This window comes from Pieris rapae, chromosome 16 (genome assembly GCF_905147795.1).
Source record: "Pieris rapae chromosome 16, ilPieRapa1.1, whole genome shotgun sequence".
Lineage (NCBI taxonomy): Eukaryota > Metazoa > Arthropoda > Insecta > Lepidoptera > Pieridae > Pieris > Pieris rapae.
In genome coordinates this window covers 1,404,162-1,427,054 of record NC_059524.1, presented here as the reverse complement: position 1 = coordinate 1,427,054, position 22,893 = coordinate 1,404,162, and the positions used below count along the sequence as shown (strand labels likewise).

The following is a 22,893-nucleotide window of genomic DNA, read 5'->3' as shown; positions in this document are numbered from 1 at the left end:
TTGGAATCAAAATAATATGCACAAGGGGTACTGAGACGATTCAGTATCACTGCAATATAATTTTATTGTGTCTAAATATAAATCCTGTATAAGTCTTTCCTTCAACTTCCATTATGTTACCTTTGGAGTAGAGACTATTGGGTCGTGGGATTCATGTGCACATGCGCTAATTAAAGAGTTATGTTAGGGCCTGTTAGATAGTACCCCAGAGCAGATATTTTTCTCGCTCAACGAATAAGTATCTCAATACAGGGTAGAAGTGCTGCCAGAGTTAATTTAATAATAATAATTTATTTTAAGTTTGTTTCACAGGAAAAAACTTATATCTAATTGCGCTAGTTACATAAACAAAATCAGTCAGGTTTATCTGTCGCTAAACTAGATGTGAACCTGTATTTCAGCATACAGCGCCTTACCCCTTAAATATATAAGACAAACATTCTAGCATCAAGTCAACTCATTGGCGAAACTTATGTTATAATTTACAATCAATTTGGTCCGTTTATGCGCCTGGTTGGGAATATGATTAAAATTCGCGCTACGAAGCTTTACTGGAACGATCAAGGAAAGTAACAACGTGGCGTGTACGAAATAAACCTGGGATGCACAGAACATCGAGACCGATCGCAATGAAGGGTCAATTTCAGGAGGAGGAGTTTCATGAGATTTGTCTGCTAACACAAAGATTGTAATGTGTATGTGTATGTTTTAGTATTAAAAAAAGAACCTTGTCATTGGAACACCTGTAATAGAATAAATATAAGGACAGCAACGTATTCGGGAGCTCTCTGGCATTACGCCAGCCTGGCATACCGCCGGATTTGTTAAGTAATACCCATCCGGCGGTATTACTTAACAGTAGATGAGCCTCCTACCCGTTTGCCCCTTGTTCTATTTATTATTGCCAGAAGGCTCGCAAGTGCGTTGCTGGCCTAAAATGTTATAGCGAATAATAAATTAAAAATAATATCTGTAGAAAAGTAACCATGGACTAACGTACAAAGAAACAGTTATATTCATCACCAAGTTTACATGAATTACGGAGATTATAAATTCGACTCCCCGCTAAACAACTTGTATATATCACAGTAACATTCGAGTTTAGTACTAACCGGAAACCATCCGTTCTAAGCGGATGTAATGAAATCGAATTTCAATTCGAACTCATCGACATTCCGACTGGCGCCTCATCGTTTTAATTTCACTCAATGTCAAGATCAAGTGTAATTTGTTACATTGTAGTTTGGATCGGGTACTTGAAAGGAATTTTTTTACATTCAATGTACGTGCCTATCTAGTAAAGTAAGAAAATCAAATTTATAATATAACAAATAACGGTTAAATATTATAAATAACGGTCATTTAACTAAACCTTTTTTTTTTCAGTTTTTCCAGTTCTTCTTACCCGCTCTACGCCCTTGACTTGCGAACTGGTTGTAAATGTAAATTTACAATTAATTTAATTTATTTTTTTGACGTTAAAAAGTGTACATATTACTATATGAATAAAGATATTTTTGAGTTTGAGTTTGAGTGTATTGTATTATACTGTTAAATAGTGGTAATGGCGTGAGAATATAAAACGAAATACAAAACTTTGTATCTCTTATCGAACGCGCAAGGACATGTCAATCTTAACTTAATTAAGAACTTAAAATTAAATAGTCAAAATGACGCTTCTCAGCCAAGTATCGTTATTTGACAGCATTTCAGTCTGACAGATAGCCATTGTCTCTTACTCCAGGCGCGACAGACAGCCCCATATAGGCTGTTTTAGCGCAGAGGAATCAGTCACCCACGTAGTCCTAGAATGTGTTGCCTTGACTAACTAACGTACATAAATCCTCGGAACAACCTGTGAAGAGCCCAGGAGACTTCTGGAAGGAGCTAGGCTGGCTTAGTTAGTCAAGACTACACACACTGGAGCTGGTGAGAGACTGAGTGCGGAAACTGAGTCTACCAACCCTTTACCTTTTTATCTAATTAAAACATATCATCACAATTTGATTATTGAGTTGATATAATGTTAAATAACTAAAGGGGTGACTATCCGCGTGATTAATCTGCATGGTCGCCGTTCATATCACCTATACATTGCAAATAATATCGTAATTTAGATATTTATCAAGGACCGAGCCAATTAAAAATTTCGTTGACATTATTTTTCAGCTTATCAAAGGAAGTTTTTTGTTTGTAAAAAAGACAATGCCTTATCTCAATATCTCTTGTAATATAAATCATTTCAAAAGGTTACAGTTGTTTAAATTTTCTTGGAGTTTTTAATACATAATTCAAAGTTTGAACACCTTGCTGGTACGTTGTTAGATTAAATGCCGAATGCGATGTTTTTGTATGCAAATGTAGTTATTATCCGTAGTTGTACTTTGTAATGGGCCAGTTCACCAACTGTACAATGACATCAGGACTGTAGTCACTTATGAGAGTTAGACAGACCATACTGCTATCTGCAAACTACATTTAAAACCCTGCATAAAGACCCAAAAATCTACGACGACGAATCAGACAGAATACAATAAAAAATCTTGACAGTAAAATGATAATAAAACAAATGACAATTTAAAATCATTTTTTTTAATCAATTGTTAATCTTTTTTTGTTTACGAATTCAACCGTTTAACATGTCACATTAATTAAACATAATATTTAATCTTAATTGTACAAACGTCTCAGTGTGGTAAGCATTGGCAAGCTTTTATAAATAAATGCAGTCTGAGGCTCGTAGAGGAATGTAGTGTTACTAGATGAATATTAAACTCCCGAGTAAAATTTTCACGTTTTATTGCATATGAAATTGTAGTATATCTTGTCACAGTCATATAATTCACATGAAAAATCTCATATAACCAACGACACATCCTACAGTAGAACTAGGAAATATTTTCTATATTTAAATTCTATTTTTAAATGTTCAATATACGTCATGATTTGACCAATTTCTTGAAACCTATTGAACTTCGGGTATTTAAGGCAAATAAAATACGGCAAAAACTAGTATAAAATGTAATTGGAATTCTACGCATTCGTGCTGAGGCATAATCGATTTTGATTATCGTCAAATGGGGGTTGGCGGATAACTTATAGTTTACAATGCATTGTTATGTGTAAGATTTAGTAACCCTTTTAAGTTGAAAAGAACCTAGTGAGTAAGTGTGTGAGTGAGAGAATGAATGAAGTCTTTCACTACATATAAGGTCACAGAAGCATCTTCAACACTGCGTACTTTGTTATTTTTTTGTTTTGTATATTATGGGGGCAAACGAGCCTGCAGGACGCCTAAAAAGGCAGTCATCGCAGCCCATAGACACCCATTTTTAGTGGGTGGGTTACCGGCCTTTAAGGGAGGAGTCCGCTCGAATTTAACCGTATTTTTAGATTGAAGACGGTGAGTGGGTAGATATGAAGCAGCCTATTTCATTTATTATAAATATAGTCTGCTTGCATATTCCGTCTGGCGAAGTCAGTCCTCATCATCAGATGATTCACCCAAAGAATTTAGGAATTAAGCTACACAAAGAATCATCGTTTCTATGAAACATGTTATTCGTTTGATAATATTTTATTAGAAAACTAAGGTAGCTAAGTTCCGCTAAAATGACTCTCAAGGAAATCCCGATAGGAAAGCTAAATGTGGTTTTATAACAGCATTAACTGAAGTAATAAAGTTGAAACAAACAGAGACGTTTAACAAAGTATGAGCAATTCTCTAGAGCTTAGCTAGCATAATTCAAAGTTATTCTTCATTCATCTCAGTGTCATAATTCTTTGTTTGCGCAGTGGAATTGTTCTTACTTTCCGAGTGTATAGGAATCTACTAATTATTTAAGAAGTTATTTCTTTAATGAAATTAGTAAAAATGCGTATACATTAACTAAAAATGATGTCGCAGTTCGCAGATGTTACATAAAAAAAAATTGTTATCCAACTTCGAAAAAAGAGAGATGTGCTTATTGAAATCATATAGTATGAACTATTTAGGCTTTCACGTTTGCTTCCGTAAATGTATGTTAATGTGAAAATTATTTTGTCGATAACTAATAGTCAAATATTTGTGTGTATAATATATGTAAATATGTGTGTATATAATAATGAGTACATTCATATTATATCATAGTGGAAGTCTTCCGCGGTCCACCTCACAAGACATTTTCTTTCTTGACTCTTCCCTTGGAGATACTTTAGAATACTATTGAGATACCCTCAACTGTTAAAAAAGATTATGCTACTCCCTCAAAAGCTGGAAACCCAAAATGGGTGTCCATGGGCTGTGATGACCCTTTTTGGGCGTCCTTTAGGCTTATTTGCCCTATGCTTTTGTTTTTTTTTAGACAGGACATTTTATACTAGTAAATGAAGAATGCTAGTAATTACTTTTTTATAAAACTGAGGACAAACGGGCAGAATCACCTGATTTTAATCACACCGTCCATGGACTCTCACAGAGGGAAAAGGCTCGCAAGTGGCCTTTTAAGAATTTGTTTCTATAAATCATGAAATAAATCTCGAAGGACCCCCGGGAACTGGTTCCAAAGAAAGACGCTAATTTGCGAAACGAACTAAATAATATATAAAATTACACTTAATCTATCAACACGTACTTAATAAAACTCTTTATATAATGTTCCATACCGTCAACGTTTTCCCCAGTGTTCCATTAATGGTATTATTATACGGAGTAAGGAAAAAGCTTTCCTTGTGACATATACGATAACTGATTTAAAATTCAGCTGCATATGGAATATTAAGGGTTTTCCCGATTTTTCAACTCCTTCTCTTTATTGCGGTAATTTATTTAGCTCTGCGATAAAAAAAGTGATTTACTGAAATCTTAATATATCCGGAACCTTGCCTATAGGGGATATCTGGAAGAAATCAATTGTTAATGCCGCCAGTTGTCTAATAACTTATGTAACCTGTTTTTTTTTATACGTCTAGGTAAAACAGGTTATTTACGTTATAAACTCTCTGTTATTTGTTTAGTGTTCTCGTAGAAATAGATTTTCATAAATTTCAGGTTCCGATGCCATATTTTGCCATTCCTTCCAAGGTCATAGGTCGTGGAACGTGATTCCTTTGTAAAGTGAAATTTGATATTCCTATTAAGGGCACTTATTTGCACAGATGATACAAACACTTTTATGCTCAGTCAATATTGCCACAAACATATTACAATATAGAATATTGTCTCTGATACATGAAAGGTTTTTTTTATATGCGTACAATTAAAGTGAGATATTTTTAATACTTTTTTTTTAATAAAGACAAGAAATATTATTTAGATTTATTTAAAATGGTTTTGCTGTGCAGTTAATACAAATTGAGGTAATGAGTCGGTTTTTTTAATAGGAGGAAAACAGAATGGTCATCTGATGTTAAGTATAAAAATTAGACAGATCGCCAGTAGGCCGCTATTTTCTTAAAGGACCCTAAGTCGAATTGTTTTGGAAATACTTCAGTGGGCAGCTGGTTCCACATAGTAGTAGTACACGAGTCGGTGCTTTTATTAACTAAATATTAAATTTAAAAAATAAACAGAGGTTTTGTCCTGATCTTTAGCGAAATACACTTGTGTAGTTAAGAGAGTAATATATGAATAGTTAGTTATAAAAAATATTTATGTTAAGACCGTGTATTAAAGATCATTTAATTTTATAGTTAATATATAGCCTTCTGGACTCTCCCAAAACTATAAAACCCGGAGATCTAACCAATAAACCCCGGGTCACCATGCCCCATTGAAGACAGGGCGGAAGACATAACATACCTATCTAATAATAATGTTTCGATAGAGCTCAAAGCCTACCGCCAATTTTAATTACACAATCTTAATACCAGTAAGCATTTAATTAATCACATAACTGGACAAGTTTTTAAATGTTTACGTTGTGTATTACATATATAAAACGAAATCAACGAACATTCAAGTATTGCAAAATAAAATTATCAAAATACTGTTCCAGTATAATTATCTTTCACCTACCATAGATGTGTATCGAGGCACAAACTGAATGAATTAACAACAACTATATATTTACAATACATGTATTCTTGTCAAAAAAATATATAAAAAGTTATCTCCACACTAGTTTAACTTTCTCCAAACCTTTTATTTTATTATTATCAATTTACTGTTAATTACTTAAGATGTTATGTGGAACATGTTGTACTGGTTGCAGCACCTTACAAACATTGTGTAAAAAAAAATGGCGATTAAAAAGAGTGGTGGAGAGTTTACTGCCAGTTCTTTCATTCTACGCCCTTGATTTATTTATAAATTTTACATTTATTGTAAATGTAAATTAAGAAGCATTAAATAAATTTTCTTGTTCGACGTTCGTAAGTGTACACTGTGTTACCTATATGAATAAATAATTTTGTTTTTTTCATATAACATTGCACCCTAAAGGAACTTTGGCCGTATGCTGTGTCCGAATATAATTTCACTGAAAAAGCTTAGGGCTTACTTGTCCGCTATATATGTCGATATATGACAGTCACATATAAAATCGAAACCTGTTTTCATCCAATAATTATTCTAATAATACCACAATAGCTGGATCTGAAAGATTCTTTGACGTACAAGACATTTAATTCAACGTTATTGAGTTACACCAGTAAAATGCTTAAATTAAAGAAATATTGTTTTGGTAAACAGAGAGGAAATTGAGGGTAGGCCTAAGGGTTATTAAATGCGTCTCTCAATCTTGAAGAAAATATTTTTTTAATGATTTTTATTCAGGCTACGCGACCCGGCACAGACAATCATGAACTACAAACGAAATATCACATAAACCGATGCAATGTATGAAACGGATTATGCATTGATTATGCAAATCGCATTAAACGGGTTTACTATATCTATATAATATACTATTAAGTCAAAGATTAGGAACATACAATTCAGTTACTTCCCTGGATTTAATTAATGGTTATCGTTGATATTCTGAGTAGAATAAATAAATTTATTTGCACAAAAAGGATTTTCTCTCAGGTTAGTTTTTTATATATTTACTAACGGTTCAGTTGTCCTGTAGATACGTCTTACATACAAAAATCTAATAATGTAAATTATTCTCGACTCCACTAGAGCACACAATAAATTGGTCCAGGTGTTTAAGAAGATATCAGTGACAAACACACGAACAGTAGAATTATATATAAAAGATAATACTTTGAGTTTATACTCGCTCGTGTTTTTAAAACTTAACTATGGGAAATTAAAGCTTAATACCAATTTGAATATGGAACGCATACTAATGAACATGTCGAATTATGTACAGTTAATTGAAAATTAATTAACGAAGTTTTCACAATTTCCCTCAACATTTAATACAAAGAGCGATATATCACTGATCAATTAAAACGTTTTAATTGACAGAACAATAGGACGTATTTTTTGGCTTGTTCAGCTCTTTATAATAAACAGGTTTGCGCATCGACCTTAAAATATATGTATTGTAACAAGAAATATTAAAATTAAATTAAGTATTAAAATCATTCAGTGGTACTACAGCCTTATTAGGTTTGAGCCCCATATTTCTGTTTCATGATCATTTGTCAATCTAATAGGCAAATAGGTGATCAGATCTCTGCCTGATAGACGCCGTCGACTATTTGGGTCTAAGACAAGCCGCTTTCCCTACGATGATTTCACTTCACATCTCGAGAGAATGTTAAATGCGCACATAGAAAAAGCGCATTGATGTACAGATGGGGATCAAACCTACGACCCGCAGCCACGACCTATACTGGTAAACCTATTTATGAATTTTTGTTTCTAATATCTTAAAATTAGTACATTTCTTGCTGAAAAAGAGTTAAAGTAGAAAACAAGTTTTTTTTTTAAATATGCTACTGGTGGCATTAAAACGGTAATTTTGACTCCATGTAACGAACGTTTTAATTTATACTATTTGTGTCAAGATTTCTTATTTTTTATTAAATACTTAAAACACATTTACTGCATCAATTTATCTTACATAACTGAATCGAGTCTTACTGAAAACTCGAGCGAAGAAATATGGTTTTAATAAAGAAATCCAGGAACATCGGTCAAAAATAATATCGTCTCTCTCAAGCGCTTTACTTTCTAAAAGTATGATAGAATATAATTTTAATACTTTTTTTACAATAAATTGCAGGAACATCGCCAACATTCTTAAGTTCTAGATTTAAAAAATAGCATAAGTGGCTATTTCAAAGAATTATTGTTCTGAAAATTATTGTACGAAGTTTATGTTCGCATCTGGCACTTTAGAAATAATTTTACGGCTCTTTTCATAAATGTTGAAACCGTGAACAGTTGTGAATGAATTTATATTTGAACATAGATTGGGAACAAACAAGACGTGTACTTAATTAGTATAAAAAATTAAAATCATTAAATACTAAAAGGGTATGGTATAGTATGCTATGTTTGATGGACTTTCCAAACTTAGACTCATATTTGGTCCAGTTTTCGTAAAGTCCTGGATAATTGGCACATTGTTTATCCACTTATTAAACGAGTATATGGTTTTTTTTTGCAGTTATGGGTCGTCGACCAAAATCTAAAGTAACTTTTATATAAGAAACCGTCAGGAATACCTATATTTATCTTTTATATTTACTATAAATTGACCCAAGATTTGCGTGTGGGTGTGTGTGTGTAGTTTAAACAGGAAAATCTGGAACGCGAATTTATTAAATCAAATCGAAATATCTGTATTCATTTAGGTAAACAAGTACACTTATGAACGTCAAAATATTAAATTAATTGTAAATTTACATTTACTACCAGTTCGCCTGTCAAGGGCGTGGCTTCTTGCCCGCAGTGGCATTAAAATTGTACTATTAAAAAGAAGAAGAGAAGCATACATAATTTTAAGCATATTGTAGCCCTTTTAATGTTGAACTTGGTGAATGTAATAATATTGGAACTAAAACAAAAGCCGCACGAAAACTCTTTTGCCGCTTGACCACGGAACTGTCCAATTCCGTCCTTCCCAAGGGAATTTGAGACCCAATTGAAAATACGTCAATACGTTTTATGTAATAAGAATATTTACTAATAAACAGAACAATGTATAAAATCTCTTATATTGGTAAGTTAAAGAATATTTATGAACGATAATCTTGATTGAATACCTTAAAAGTTAAATCGATTTGAGTAAGTCAAATCTGTCAAAACTTATATCCGATATCAATCATTCAAAGGGAGAAAGTATTATTTTGTTTTTCACTTTCTTTACTTTGGAGGTATTACAAAAAAATACGTTTTTGCATATCTAATGCTGATATTGAATTGTTTATTGCTTTAAATAATAACGATTCTAAATAATAATAAAACATTTACATATATCTTCATATTAACACATCGTATGTACTCGCTTAATTTAATATTGTACGCATAAAATATAATATCTCCCTCGATGCATATATGTAATATTTGTATATAACGGACCCTTAAAAACTATAATATTGTTTATTACGTCAATAGATGGCGCTAGTAGCATTATAACCAAAATAAAAAGAATAAATAGGTACCTAATAACTCGTAAAATTTAAGTTTAAGATAAAATAATACACCATAAGGTGTATGGAAAAATACTGTTTTTTATATATTATTATTACAGAAATACTAGAAATTCTAATAAAAGTTATGAGCTAACTTATTTGGGATATCCTTAATGTTTTCCTATATATTTCCCATTGATTTATTACGTTGTTATTCATAGTTTTCGTATCATATCTGAGATATCTAACATACAGTAGCTTTTATAGAGAGTGCTTTGCTTTGCGTGAAAAAAGGAAACGTCACAGGAATTAGTTTTCAAATGTATAGCTTATTCCGAACTGCATATTGGTATATATCACAAACATAATCATATTAGGAAAATACAACATATTTGTATATGCAAATATTATATATTATAATTGTCGCTTAAAACAATGTTTACCACAGTCTGTTATTTATCAACAAAATTCTAAGCCAATGTGTAATAATTGAATATACCTCTTAGCATAGCCGACATTTTATGGGGGAATCCTAAGGTTGTGGATTCATATCCCGACTGTAAACTTTTCGATCAATTCACATTTCTTTAAGATATTCGGCGTAAAACGGGAATCTTTTTTTTTCGATCTCTAATTCAATTTATGAACTCTAGTTATTTATTAACAGCATGCCAAACAATATTTACAAGATGCACTAACTTACATATTAATATAGAATAATATTACTTAATTAATACCGACACCGAATGGAACAAAATCATATTCAAACACTTATATTCATACACAAATAACTTTTACAATTTCAATGTTTTTACTTTGTTATTTAGTACTAAATTAGTTCCAAGTATTTTGAACCGCGCTCTACGTGGAACAAGCTGCCCACTAAAGTAAAATAAAAAATCAATGGCACTAAAACCCTTATAGCTCTGGGCCTCATATTTCTGTATTTTGATCATATGTCAATCTAATAGGCAAGTAGGTGATCAGCTTTCTGGGCCTGACACACGCCGTCAACTTTTTGGCTCTAAGGCATGCCGGTTTCCTCGCGATGTTCTCCTTCACCGTTGGAGCGAATTTTAAATGCCCACATATAAAGAAACTCCATTGATCCGGGGGGACCGGCCTCCAACCATAGGGAAGAGAGCCGCACTCTAGCCACTAGGCTGACACTACTAACCTGCCCTCTAAAATATTTCCACCAATTTCGAACCTATTCGCCTTAGGGTCCTTCAAAATACGTTATATATATAACCATATAAATTCCTGAAATGTACGTGCGAGACTTCTGGCAGTTTGTCTATATGTCGTGATAAGCTAGCTAAACATTTGCCCCCTTTACTAAAAACAATGAAAATTTTTGACGCGTTAGGGATAAATTTTATGATGCGGCGCACACCAACACAAAAAAAACCGACACCATGAAGTTAGAATAGACAATTAAAATAAAAAATGTAAATTTCTTTAATAATGTAGAAATATTTAACAAGATAATGCTATAAATCTTTCAATGTAATAAACACCTTTTTTCTATTGTTATTGTCATCTACAAACAAGGAATAGTGCGAAAAATTTAATTTTAAAAAGATTTTAATATTGTTACGCCAAAGAAGTATAAATTCACTTCATACTTCTGCGTGTACACACATGTTATTTAAAAAAAATATCGCTGGTTAAAGAGGCTTTTTTCATTTATAAATATAAAAAATGTGAAGCCTATCTAAAGGATATCAAGGCTAAGATGAACAGCAAGAGTAATCTTTGCTTCTATTGAAAAAGCTGATTAGTTTTTAATTTAATTTGAGATCAGGGTGAACCGTTTAAAAATCAAGGACGTAGCCTTGATGTTCAAGTAAGGACATTTTGTTTTGTTTACGTTTTAGTGGATTTTTGTTTTATACCGTGGCCTATGGATACTCTCTATGCGAGAGGGCTCACGAGTACCTTTTAAAAATTAGTTCGCTCTTTTCTTGAAGAATCCTTCTTCAGTGGGTGGCTGGTTCCTGGACCTATTATAGTTCTGAAAAGATATGCGTCTAGGAAAATTAGGATGGATATATTGAGCAACCATTAATATAAATGCGAATTCGGCGCAAACAGCTTTGATGTTGTTTTGTTTGTGACGGTAAAATAATTTCATGTTTTGTAGTTCCGATTTGGGATAGGCTAACGTACAATTGCACATGGGTAAGGCATTATTTTTGTATATATACAGTTGTATATGTTCAGTACAACATTTGCGAACATTCACATAGCGTATGTCAGTCAATGAACATGCAGCTTTCTAATGGTGAAATAATTATTGAAATCTTTCCAGTAGTTTTTTGTGTTAAAACGTTACATATATTTATATATAATAAGTACTATAAGCATATTTTGATTTTTGATTTTGATTGTTTGAGAGCTAAATAGTTTTTATACTAATCTGTTCCTATTTACATAATAAATAAAACCATACAATTTCTGAATATAAATTTTCTCCAGAAAATTTTCCGAATATTATGTGGTTAAAAGATTTCCTACTTCCGGAAAAATCGCGTGCCTGAATTTCCGACGGCAAATAACGTATTTTCTCTTCATTGGGAATTTATTTACATTCAATAATAAATTATGATGGATCGAAAACTTTTTTCCTTGAATAGTGGGGTTTATTATTTTATATGATTTATTAGTTTAAATAAAATACAATATGTTTATGTATTGTTCAGCTCATCTGCAAAATGTTAAAGGTTTTAAAAAGTATAAATTTTCAATATGAGAAAGTTAATAGATAAAATACATTGGAATATGATACACAGAGGTTATAGTTGGAGCGAGTTTTAGTCTTGACGAATGAAAAGACGTGTGTACTACATGTTTGGAGGAATTAAACAAACAACAAAAAAAACAAAAAATACACATATTTATTCATATAGGTAAACAAGTACACTTATGAACGTCAAAAAAATTAAACTAATTGTGAATTTACATTTACTGCCAGTTCTCAAATCAAGGGCGTAGAACGGAAGAGAAGAACTGGCAATAAAGTGTGTGACATGAAAAAAAATCACCTCACGGTCTTTTCCTGTACCGAACGAACGAGATTTAAATGTCCATATAGACAAGCAGTCCATTGGTGCCGGGGATCGATACGAATCGCACGTTGAAGCCACTTGTACAACAATGTTGCCGTCAAGAATAGTTCTAAAAATCTAGTAGTTAGCTTGTTTATCTTCTCCTATAAAATCAAATTAAAATCATAGGCACATAGTGATAATGAACAATATATTATGTTATTTTTGTACGGTTCCTGGATTCACCACATGTTTAAGTAACAGAGAATATTATTTTTATTCTACATTTACAGTAAAAAAACAAATAATGCTAATTAATTAAATGTTTAATGGTATCACTGCTATACTATGCTCACAATGAGAAGTGCCTCAGTGACTATACTCTCGTGGCATTATTCCGAGGATTTAGGTAATCGCCAGTCTTATAAAACCTGACTGACTAGAATCCCTTGACTGGCAAATGTTAGATTTTTTGTATTGTTTGCTTTATTGCGATATTGTTGCTTTATAATACTAATTCAACTATAGTCGATTACATACAAGCTGAAAAATATATTTTTAAGTAATACTGTCATAAAAAAATAGTATAATTAACTCGCTTTTATATCATAAATCAGTAAAAAAATTAACTAAATTAAAAACTCCTAGCAACAGAATAAACCAACCCAGTAACCCAAAAGTGCAGTATCCATATATCAAGACATGTCATAATAATGTTGTTCAACGAGACGCATTAAAGCCGTGTGTTTTACGAATACATCCCGGATTCGCCAAATCCGACTTTAATGATTTATTACTATTTCCTCTTACACTAAAAAATCAACGCTTTCCATCTTCCACAAAGAATGTTTTAGTTTTTAAAAGTTTAAAAGTGGAAAACTTCGTCGCTCAATAGAAAATTGTGTGTCACAACTCAAAAATCTAGATTGTGGTTGCCCACAGCGATCATGTTAGATATCTTGGCTTACACATTTATCTTGGATTAACGTGAGGTTAAATGTTAAACAGGAGTACAACCCATACTGGATGCAACGTAGAAACTCCAGACTTTCTCTAGACAACAAACTCTTTACATATAAAGTCATCTTAAAGCCCATTTGGGCATTTGGCCTCCAACTGTGGGGCAGAGGATTACGAACAGAAATATCCAGCAAGAAAAGAAGGAGAGCAATTGCAAGAGTATCTTGGTACATAACCAACAATAAAGTTCACGAACATCTTAAAATGAGAACTATCAAAGAGGAAATCCGGAGATTAGCAGCTAAATACAAAGACTTCGCCAACTCACCATAAAACAGTAGTTTTTTGTTTTTTTAAGAATCAAAAACTTTATAAACTACTTTTACTTAGCCGTGAAACCTAAAATTTCACAAAATAAATTTATTTAATTATTGATTTATTAACACTTCGTTTCAGAAATATAATATATTGACGTAGTTAAAAAAGAAGGAGCTGCCGGCCAAATTGCTTTCGAGCTACCTCTTGCAGACAACCACTGTGAATATTATTTTAGTGAGCAAGAAGTGCAAAAATACACAATACATAATACATTTTGGACAGAACTAAACTTAAAAGGACACATTAATCACGATAATTCATCAGTTAGTACGAAAGTTAGGGATATGATGTGGACAGATAATGTTTGTACCATAGAGATTTAAAGAAAGATAGAGAAGGAGCCAAACGAATAGGGACGGGAAGTAAATTTACTCACTTCAGTGACCTTAAAAGATTCGCCAAGAAAGAAAAAGTTATCGTATGGGATTTCAATTAATATACTGCTACTTAATTAGAGACGCCTCATTATGTCAAAAGGTATTTTACAATATGTACTTAAATTAATATGAAGCCAATATTACATTTTAAGGAATAGGGGAGAAAGAGTTTAGAATAATTTGAATTATTAACAGATTAGAATGTAGGCGCTTTCATAGATATAAAACAAAAGACGTAACTCTAAACATACAAAACAAAACTCTATAGCGACCAATCAATTTATCTATCTATACCCCAAATACTTGGTGTATGTAATATAATACAGTAAAAGAAAACATCTTGAGTAAACCACTTCTAAGACCTAAATGGTTGATTGCCTACTTGCCTTTACAGACAATGATTGTACAGAAATGAATATATTTCTGTGTTAGCAAATTTCTTATATAATAAAAATAATAATTTATTTGCAAGAATTTGTTACAAAATTTTATGGTGGTAATATCTAAAGTTCGCATAATCAAATAATGGCGTGCAAATTTGTCTTAAAAGGAATTTTACATACAAGTTATATACGTTATGAGTCATATCAATTAAACAATCCTGATATTATTTGTATACACATAATTATTATCAGCTATTCAAAGGGGTGTGCTACCAGTATCTTCGGAACCTTGCCTGTAGGTCTCTTTAATAATATATTTTAGTTATTATATTTTAAGGTTAGTTATTGTTTTTTTATATTGTTTTAGATGAAATCCGTTTTGGCTTTGTATTTTGTCTAAGTGTTTTATTTTAAAATATCTACGTAGGTTAGCTAAGATTACTAATTAATTATTTTGTTATAAAAAACAATTTCGTTTACATTATATCGGTTTTTAAAAACTCTGGTAGGCTAAGTAAATATTAGTAGAGTTTTTTTGGTAAATTACATATGTGAAATACATAATTAAGAAAATATGAATTTTCTAAAATTTCTAGGAGTTTGATGCTCTTCAAAAATTTCGTATGGAATAAATAAAAGTAGCGAGGAGGCCTTCACTTTCGTCTGTGTTTATATTTATTACACTATATTATCTCCAGGGAAGTGACAAGTGACGAACAAAGTGTAATATATTCACAAACGAAAAACACTTTGTTGATAGTAATTATTTTAGATTCGAAACAATTTTTATATAAAAGGGAGACAAACGAGACCATGGAATCTCATTCTTAGTAGGCCTTTGACGGAGGAGAACAGTCTAACTTTTAATATTTTGAAGTCTCAAGGAAGATCGGGAGTCGATTCTACAACTCGCTAGTTCATAAAAGAAAGTGTCTTATGAAACGGACTGTAAAAAATTACCAGCTATAAGGGCAGCTTCCAGTCATTTCGTGTTTTCCTAAAAATAATCTAGTGTAATAATTGCTTAATAGGCTAAAAGTAATGAAATAAATATGTTTTCTTGAAGTCTCTTAAATATAATAATTATTTGGTGAAATATTATATATATTATTAATTTGATAACATATAAAATGATACAAATAATCTAGGAATTTACTTATTGACATGACAAACTATTAGGACAAACTTGCATGCAATAATGTGTAGCAGAATATGCGAATTTACGATTTTACCACCATATTATTAATGTTCCATATTTTTGAAATAAATTATTATGATTATTAGAATTGTCTCTTATTTAATGTAGCAATTTTTTTTTTAATTAAAAGAAGTTGAATTTAATATTGATCTATTATAATATTATGTATAAAACATATGAAGATCGGAATACAATTTCATAATCTACCTATGGTTAGTTTAAAATTAGAATGGATTTTTTTTTACTAAATCATATTATTATTCCTAATCGCTGTGTAATTATAATACGTATTACACAAAAATGATTACTGTAAGATTTTAAATAACATATGAAGATCTTAAGTAATGCATGTCTCCCTGTGTAATTATAAAAATGTCAAACATCGAATCACGCAACAACAAAGTCGGCACAATCGCGTGTCAATAATAAATACTTCAATTATCTTGACAGGTTATTATTAAGCTTTAACATTATATTTTACAATTTATTGACCGACATAATCCAAGGAGTTCCGTTACAATTACGTTAAATAATGAAATAATATATATACTCACGTATATCCTTGACTCGAAATTCGGTGACCGCCAAATTAAAAAGTCTTTTGCCGCCAAAACTTTAAATTCACTGGCACATTTAAAAATAGAATCTGTAACGCGGTCTAATTATGTCACTTGACATTTTGGCGTAAAGTTTTTATACGCGGCGAAAGTACGGATACGCACCGGCGAGTGTACACAGCGGAGTTGAGTCTCAAAGTGAAATGATCCCGCGTCGCGGAGTTATCCCATAGTGTTTTACATCGCCAATCGTGTTCGCAATTAGGGAAGATTACTCTCGTACTGAAAGTTAATTTAAAATCTCGTACGTTTGATTTGCCGATGTCATAAAAACTTTCTTCCTTTTTGTGATTGTTATCAGAATGGAAGTACTTGAAATGTTTGTTTATTTTAAAATAAACTCTATGATTATGTGAATGTTAAAATAAGAGACTTCGTCGTTCTCTGATTTATCTTTAAAACAGATCTCCTGTACAAGGAGGAGATATATAATGTTTTCTCTTCAGTTTTATTTTCTCATCTTTCTCTTTCTCTACAGGGAAGGAGAGAGAATACAGTTATTGTGTAATTTAATAACCAATTTTAATATTACACTTTTCATATTAATAATTAATTAAAGTTACTATACAAATAAATATGTATAATAAAAATTCGAGGATGTTTTTACGCCGCATTTAAAAAATATATTTAAATCCATGTCATACAGTGTTTCCTAACGTGGGGCCCACGGGGGGGCAATTAAAAAATTTCTTTTTTTTTAAAATAATTATTTGTAATTTCAGTTGTTCATTTAATTAGTTGGTTTCTTAAACAAAATCAACTAATTTATTCATTAAAACCTATCCGTAACCTATTCAATTAAGGATATAAAAAAATATGGGTCATAAGATTTTAAGAAAGGCTAAGGCCTTCGCACAAAATATGTTGGGAAACACTGATCTAATGTGTCATGTTTGACACATAGTAAAGCCATAAATTAAGGGATTCCAAACTCAAATATAACTTCCAAGTTTAGCGGGTAAACTTACTCTTACCCTTCTGGTCCCTTCTGAATTAAAATGATGACCAAATTTTTTATCTGTACGTGGGCTCAAACCACAGATAGGTACTATAACGTTATTTTATTTATAGTTTCGTTTGTTTATAGAAGTATGAACGCACCTCATTGTTCTATTTGTAATCTGTTAATAATTCAATTATTATAAAACATTTCCCGCTATTGATAAAAATAGAACAGTAGGTAATGGCATAATTTTAACTAAAGTACATACTTATCGTAAAAATTGTCATGTCAAAAAAAAAGTCGAATTACATATTATATGGATTCTCGTTCAAGCGCTGTCGAACGAGAATCCATTTGTTAATGATTTTTACTAATTTTCATTGTTAAATTACTTAGATATGTGACGTATATGATAAACATGACCTCGGTACACATTTTACTGAAGTCATATTAATTTGAAATTAGCAATTCAATGGAACATTAGTAGCTTCCGTTTTTGCATTGCAAAATATATATATCTTAAACCGCTAGTTTATGGGTCAGATTTAATTATTTCACTATTTTGCTTTAATGAAGTGGTCAGCATTTTTGACAATCGTTAGTGGATTGATACACAGAGAGTTACAGCTAAGTTTCACTTTAGTATTTCTTCAAAGAACAGGGGGCAAACAGACAAAACGCCCTCAATGCCAGACGGTTCGCCAGTGAGTTACCGGCTTTTTGAATACCATTTATAAACATAATAAATTTGGTATTCATAGTTCTAGTTTGTTGTTGGTTTTTGAATATTTAGAAGCCGGTTTCGTTGTTTTTACACATATAAACATTAAAAAACCATCAAAAAGTCGGGGTTGAAAGGCACAAAGACAGGGTTGAGAGACACTCAATATATAACATATATAGAGACATTATATCTGAAAATCACTTACTCGAATGTATCCAAATTGGTATATTAACTACTACCACAACTTCCTGCTTACAAATAGCCTAGCTTGAACCAGTTCGTTCTAAACAGAAATGCATATATATTACTCTACTTAGCTCAGTGCCGTTGAAAAACATTTATATTAAAAATCTGAAAATTGTTTCCTTTCACATTTCTTACTTCAAACAGTAAACATACTCGACTCGACAAAGCCGGCAGCGCACTCCCGAGCCTTCAAGCATGGAGCGTGTCCATGGGCGATACCACATAACATCAGATTTGCCTACCCGTTTGCTCCCTGTTCTATAAAAAAATGTTTAAAATTGTACTGATATTGTAGTCGATCCGTACCGGCACGTGCTAAACAGAAATTCATTCAACCTTCCAAAATTATTCCAAGACAGTCATTAAACTCTTTTGTAGGTTCTTCGTTGTTTTAATTCAGTTGTGACATGCTAAAACAATCGATTTTACTTATAAACGCAAATAAAAGTACATAACGATAAATAATTTATATTCTACTTTTAGTATTTTGTGTATTTTGTGTTAATCTCGTTTCAATGCTTTTTGAAGCATTCTCTAGCAAGCAAGCTCTATTAAATTAGGCATAAAGAAAAGGTTCTTTGGAAGCTACATGGCTGTGGCAACAACAAACTGATTTTTTACGCATCATTTAATTTATTTACAACACTTTTCCATTGAATATGATTGATATCATATGAAGTTGATTGTCAAACTAAAAATATAGTATACTAAAACAATTTTGGAGTTGACTTTTGTCTTGTAGTCCTTACATGCTATAACTAAACTAAAGCCATTTCTTGTACATTTTTTTTCTTTGTTTAATGTTATTTTGCATGTCTCTGTGTGTGTGTTTTGTTAAATTGTTGTAATAAATGGTAAGTCTATGTCTAAAATATATTAAAAAGCGTGAGTTTTTTTTATTTCTATTTATTGATTCAAATCATTATTCTACGTTTACAGTAATTACTAATTGAATACATAGAGTTGTTAAATGGGTCAATATTAGATCTGTGAAAGACTTTAATTTAAAGTCCAACTCCGAAATTTATAACTCCAGTGTGTCAAAAACGTATTGGATTCAACATATGAGATTATGCTTAAGTCTCGTAATACACCTATACTATGATAATATGAGCAAGTATGAAAAGAAACAATAACATATAAAACAACGATTTATTTTAGATAGTCTGAGTCACATCTTGTATTCGCACATCATTCTATTAATACGCTTAACATAAATGAATACAAATGCATTTTATATGAGAGAGCATGGACATATAAAATCATACCATTATTTGAAAATGATAAACTAGAGACACCAAGCAATGTTTTGTTTTATTTGTTTTAAATAATATAATTAACATATATATGATATATTGTTATTATATTTGAATATTAGTTATATTATTATTTGTTGGCTTAGTTCTACATGAGACTCTCAACCATGTGGTCGCAGGTTCGATCGCACCAATTAACTGTTGTCTATGTCCGCTATAAGACTCGTATGGGTGAACGAAAACATTTCGTAGAAATGGGTGCGGTCCAAAAAGTCAACGGTATTGTTGTCACAGTTGTCACACGTTGCTGTGTAGCAAGTAAAATAAAATCTACCTGCTTGTAGGGTAGTTTTATGTAAGTTGACTAAAATAAAAATATTATTATAGACAATATGTTAATAAATACCTAAAATCTACGTGGGTGAAGTTGTTGTAATAAGCAAGATGGTTAACATTTAAAGAAAGTACATTTTTTACGGATTGAAGCAATGTATTATTATAAACCAACTTAAAATATCAAATCAAACAATTTCTGCAAAAAACTTTCTTCTTTTAGTCGATATCAACCCCGGGGAAATAAATATAGATAATATAACTTTTTCTACAGCTGTGATACTTTTTGACATTCAACACCTTTTGTCTTCAGTCACCGTGACCACGCACGGTGTAAAGCACGCGAAACGTAGGGAAAAATTTAAAATTATGTAAAATTATTATAAGTTACATACATAATAATAGCTTTAATCCATTAAAAAAGTGTTTTCTTTAAATGTGTAAAGTTATGTTTATAAAAGACAATACTAAGATGGTTAACAGCCTTCAGTACCTGACTCGCGGTTTTTATTTACGGGGTACGAACCAACGACCCAAGGATGAGGGTTGCTCAATGTTCAAGTCACTAGACCACCACTGCTCTAAGACTTCTCAGTTAAATAAACGTTTAATGGCGGTCCCGACAGACGAACTGTTCATATGACATACAAAAACATTTAAACCAATCCCGAACCAGCATTAACACGCAAAGAATTTTACCATCATTTTTCGTTCCACATCTGAGCGATTTTCAAGACAGTTTTTGCCGCGCACCACTATATTGAACCAGCTGCCCACAGAAGTAGAAGAACTAATTCAACTTAGGGTCCTTTAAGACCAGGTACCAATTCTTAAAAGAGATTAAGGGCCTGTTTCACAATGTATGGATAAAGTGCCAAATAGATATGCAACACATAAATTATTCGAAAGATAAAAGTTCCAAATAAGACACTTCGAATTTTATGACGTATAGCGCTATCTGACAGTCGTGAAACGCAAAAATACTATTTATCATACCAATAAGTAACAAATAGCTTATTTGGAACTTATCCGGACATTGTGAAACAGGCCCTAAAAGGGACAGTTTCAAAATTTTTTAAGCTGATTTTTATGAATTACTTGCTAACTTACTAGAATAAACTTTAGAAATAACAATTGAAATTCGATCTGGGTCATTATGTTATATAATTGCCCCTCGAACTAAAACAGTAATTAAAACAGTTTCCTTAAAACTAATTTCATTTTATAGCAGTATTCATATTCGCCTATTAAATTATCTCGAATGGTAAAACAGTATACTACGCTGGTTAGACACCGGTGACTTACTCATTTGTATTGATGAAAAGCATGAATCCATACAGTAATTTTTCAGAGTATCGTGTTTTATAACACTTAGAGAAGCACAGTATAAAGTTTTTCAAGATGAAAGATGAATAAAAATGCGGACCAAAAATGTTCTTGAAATATTAATATACGAAAGATGAAAAAGCCAAATTGCAGAATTGTCTATGAAGAAGCTCCAGAAGTATGAACAATCAATTATTTATGTTGTGTGACCGAGTATTCTCAACACGCACATTGCACAGTATTTCATTGAAAGAAATGTTCAAATGTCTGCAAATATGTTATTTAAACTGTTGATAGTAAACGATGTAAATAATATGTTTATTTGTATTTCGGAACTAATTCGACTTAGGCTCCTTCAAAAAGGAGCGTTCTTAAAAGGCCGGTAACGCACTCTCGAGTGCACTGGTATTGAGTGTCCATGGACGGTGGTAACACTTTTCTCAATAAATGGACTATCGAAGAAAAAAAGACAGTTCTTAAAAGGCCGGCAACGCACACACGAGCGCTCTGGCATTGAGAATGTCCATGCATGGCGGTAACACTTCTCTCAATAAATGGACTATCGAAAACAAAGGGACAGTTCTTAAACGGCTGGCAACGCACTCGCGAGCCCTCTGCTATTAAAAGTGTCCATGGGCGGCGGTATCACTTCTTTTAATAAATTGACTATCCATAACAATTCTAAAAGGAGCGTTCTTAAAAGGACCAGAAACGTACTCACGAGCCCTCCGCCATTGAGAGTGTCCATGGGCGGCGGTAACACATTTCTCAATAAATGGACTAAGTACGACTAAGTATGACTTACTTTACTTAATGTCCTATAACCCCAAGATGGGGCTGAGGGCGTCTACAGTGAGTCACCATCGCTTCCGGTTGTAAGCCTCGTATTTCACCTCTCATCAAGTCTCTCCGGGTCTCTTCGCCTCATCTCTTCGGAGTCTATACATTTCCAATTGCATCGACTGATCTGGGTGTAGTTCTATTTCAAGTATAGATGGGAATTTAACTCGATTCAACTTGTTAGTGTGTTTTATTATCTATATTAAATTCCAAACAAACATAACTTTCTTGTTCATCAGTAAAAACTGTTAATTCAAATGGAAATTTAGTCTAACAGACTTAAAAGCGGTGTACGAGAAAACAACTCGGAAAAACTAGAACACTCGCAATTTCATTTGCATTTCTCTTGTATGTCGTCGTTTAACTTTAACAATTTGACAATACATTGAAGTTTTTCGAAAAATGTATGCGCATTTTGTTTGTGGGACCAAATTTTAACTCTTGAATATTAATGTCTCATTTTCACACCGGGCTGATTTCATTTAAGAATTTTTATGTTGTAGATTTTGTATCACTATATTCCTGCTTTGACACAGAGAACAGTGTTGGCCTAGTGGCTTCAGTGTGTGACTCTCATCCCTGAGGTCGTAGGTTCGATCCCCGGCTGTGTACGAATAGATTATTAATCTCTCTGTGTGTTTGTTTCGTTACTAATAAATGATATGTCTGTCTTCTTATATCTGTCAGTTTATTTGGAAACACTTTACTCCTCCTTTATACAAAACTTCTGTTCCAGACGTATTAATCTG

General features: G+C 32.1%; 1 protein-coding gene across 1 annotated transcript in view; it reads right to left on the bottom strand.

The window, feature by feature from the left end:
• Positions 1-16,648, bottom strand: part of LOC110991959 (cardioacceleratory peptide receptor) — a 67,033-nt gene extending 50,385 nt beyond the window's left edge. The window contains exon 1 of the mRNA XM_022257562.2: positions 16,414-16,648. The gene's annotated coding sequence lies outside the window, so the exon portion shown is untranslated. The remainder of the gene's footprint in view (positions 1-16,413) is intronic.
• Between the last annotated feature and the right edge of the window lie 6,245 nt (positions 16,649-22,893).